Raw genomic sequence first — 3,551 nt, forward strand, 5'->3', positions numbered from 1 at the left:
GTGATTTCTTCCTGTGGTTGTTGTAGCCTGACTGCTTTCACAGTGTTTTAATAACTGGGTTGCTGCAACTCTTTTTTAACTTGAAGTTCCTCTGGAGATGAAATAAGTTTCATCATTTTTCTTAGCATACCAATAGGAATATTAACATCCTTCCCAAACCTTAAGTTCATCGCCTTGCAATGTTCTTTACCCTCTTTCCTTGGATCATCTGTGTTGCTGGGTAAACTCCCATGAGGTCTGTTACTTAATACTGTGGCAAGCTGTCTAATTTGATTTTCTAAATTTCTCAAGGACACAACTTAACTTTGGACAACTACTTCATTCTTCACAATGTGCTCTTTAATTAGTTTTTCCCATGAACTAAATTGATCATTGTTGGTGTTTCTTTGCCCTTGATTTTGCTGATGAAAACCAAGTGGCCAAGTAGTTCTATTCAGTCCACTGGATGCTGGAGCATACTGGTTCTGGTTGCTCCATGAAAAGTTTGGGTGCTGCCTCCATCTAGGGTTGTAGGTATTGGAATATAGATTGTTCTGGTTTTGTCTATTGAAGTTGTCCACATAATTGACTGAATTGGATTCCCTAGGCAATCATCAAATAAATGCCTCTCTCAACAGTACACACAAGAAATCTTAGCAACTTGATTGACAATTGCTGGAGCAGTGGTCATACCTTTTACCATATTGGTCAATGATGTTACTTGGGCTGATAATGCTGTAAATGCATCCACATTGTGTATCCCTGCTACTCCTCTTGCTGCAATTTGTCTAATTGATGGCCACTGATAATTGTTATTAGCAATTTTCTTGAAGATTTCATAGGCTTCATTATAAGATTTAGATAATAAAGCCCCATTTACTGAAGCATCGACCATCAATCTAGTGTTTGGATTTAACCCATTATAGAAGGTTTCTAACTGTATGCAGCAAGAAATGCAATGATAAGGACATTTCCTGAGCAACTCCTTAAATCTTTCCCAAGCCTCATACAAGCTTTTATCTTCTAGTTGATGAAAAGAAGTGATCTCATTTTGTAACTTTGCATTTTTGGTTGGTGGGAAGTACTTCATCAGAAACTTATCAACCAAGTCATTTCATGTTATGATAGAGTATGGTGGTAAAGAGTTCAAGCATGATCTTGCTCGATCTCTTAAGGAGTAAGGAAAAAGTCTTAGTCTCAATGCATCATGTGATGCTCGATCAATTTTAAAAGCATCACTCATTTCCAAAAACAACTTAAGGTGGAGATGAGGATCTTCTGATGGCAATCCATTAAATTGTCCCACTGTTTGCAACATATGAAACATCACTGGTTTAAGTTCAAAATTGGTAGCTTCCACCTAAACCTCCACCTCAGTTCAAAATTGCTCTGATATGTTCCACTAGGATAGGCCCTTTTGTGGCTCTTTCCTAGTTTGTATCATTAAATGGGTGGTCAGCCAAAATAATGACTTTAAATAAATACTATGAAAGCAAAATTCTATAGCAAACATGCAACAACATCTATATTCAGTCAATTAATCATCAAGCTAGTTTAATACTCAACCACAAATAAACTTAGTTCTTAATTTATGAAAGGTAAATAAACATCCAAGTTCTAGCCATCGAATACATCTTCATCATCAATGAATAACGAATAAATAGGAAAAGAATGAGAAAAAACGAATCCCAATTGATTATGTAATTTCTTCTACCAGAGCAGCCTTGAATTTTAATCGAGAATTATGCTACTTCATTGTTTCTTTTCTGTTTTAAATCTTTATTGACAGCCTTCTCATTTCTTTTCATGTACGCCTCCTTTTATAATGGCAAATTAGGGTAACTGGAAACTTTAGGGCACACATCTTCAGATTAGAAAACTGCAGATTGCAATATTCTGAATATCCTGCCGAATTTTTTTGTCAATGCTCCAGGATTGCTACAACATCTTCACTATTCCATCCTTACTTCAAGTCTTCTGTGGCCATGTTCGTTTGTCATTTTTATAAGTCCATTGCAACAACATTTTTTCCATAAAATTCAGGTTTCCAATTATTTATAATTAAGCACATGTTTTAGCCATACAATTATTCAAAGTCACATAAACTTCATCAAACTTAAACTAAGATAGATGTTAATCCAAACCAACATCAAAATGTACTAAAAGCACATCAATTGCTCTCTAAGTAGTCTTGATTTAAGCCTAAAAGTCTCATGATAACTCTCATTTTATAGAGTTATCAGTAGGCCACTGATGTTGGTAGTTGTTGTTCCCATATTGGATGTGATTTACAGCTTTGTATCTGGCCTCTCAAGTGAAATTTTATTCACAAAAAGTTTTTAAGAAGTATGAACATAATCTTCCTTATTGAGGTGCTTATGATGTATAATGATGAAGAAAACACAATTATTAAACAAACTTAAGCAACTAACATCACAATGCGTATCATTCAAGACAATCAAACAATTCAAATGGTAAAGCAATAGTGAAAAGTTAAAACACTCATTAAAAACATAATCAAGATTTTGTGGGTTACTCAAATTTATTTCCTGTGCTTGCTTCACGTGGTTGGTATTCCAGATAGGGCTTTATTCTTTATCCGTTAACTTTAAATGTGACACTGATTTTTGGATTCTCAATTTCTACAGCCCCATATGAATATACATTTTTTTACAACAAATGGGCCACTCCACTTTGATTTTATCTTTCTTGAAAACAAATGAAGCCAAGAATTATAAAACAATATTTTTTGACCAATCTAAAATGTTTTCCAACAAAATTTTTTTATCATGAAAAGGTTTTGTTCTTGCCTTCATAATTCTTGAATTTTCATATGCAACATTTCTTAGTTCCTTAAGTTCATTCAATTGCAATTTTCACACATTACTAGCATCATCCAAATTTGAATTAAAAGCTTTAATAGCCCAAAATGATTTATACTCTAGTTCAACATGTAAGTGGCAAGGTTTACCATAAACTAGCTGATAGGGTGACATTTCTAAAGACACCTTAAATGCAGTATGGTAGGCCCAAAGTGCATCAGTCAGTCGAAGAGACCAATCTTTGCGGTTTGGGTTATTTATTTTTTCTAAAAATTGTTTTATCTCACTATTTGCTAATTCAACTTGACCATTTGTTTGAGGATGATAAGGGGTAGCAATTTTATGTGTAATTCTATATTTTTTCATTAAGGACTCAAGTGACTATTACAAAAATACTTACCGCCATCACTAGTAATGGCCCGAGGGATTCCAAATCGACTTAGAATATTTCTCTTAAAAATTTAACAACAGTTTTACTATCATTATTTCGACAAGAAATTGCTTCAATCCATTTTGAGACATAATCAACTACAACTAATATGTACTCAAATCCAAAAGATGGTAGAAATGGACCTATGAAATCAATTCCCCAACAGTCAAATATTTCAATCTAAAGTATAAGATTTAAGGGCATCATGTTTTTTTTAGTAATTGATCTCAATTTTTGACAGTTTTTACAAGTTTTGTAAAATTCATATGTGCCAATAAAATCCACATGGTAAGATTTTAGCTGTAGTTTTTTCTTGAAGA

General features: G+C 33.5%; 1 non-coding gene across 1 annotated transcript; it reads left to right on the forward strand.

Annotated features, from left to right (window-relative positions):
• Positions 1–932: 932 nt before the first annotated feature.
• LOC112497372 (small nucleolar RNA R71) lies at positions 933–1,039 on the forward strand. The gene has a single exon (XR_003064170.1). It is a non-coding gene; the product is annotated as a small nucleolar RNA R71 (small nucleolar RNA).
• Positions 1,040–3,551: the final 2,512 nt, after the last annotated feature.

This window comes from Citrus sinensis, chromosome 2 (assembly GCF_022201045.2).
Source record: "Citrus sinensis cultivar Valencia sweet orange chromosome 2, DVS_A1.0, whole genome shotgun sequence".
NCBI classification, from domain to species: domain Eukaryota; kingdom Viridiplantae; phylum Streptophyta; class Magnoliopsida; order Sapindales; family Rutaceae; genus Citrus; species Citrus sinensis.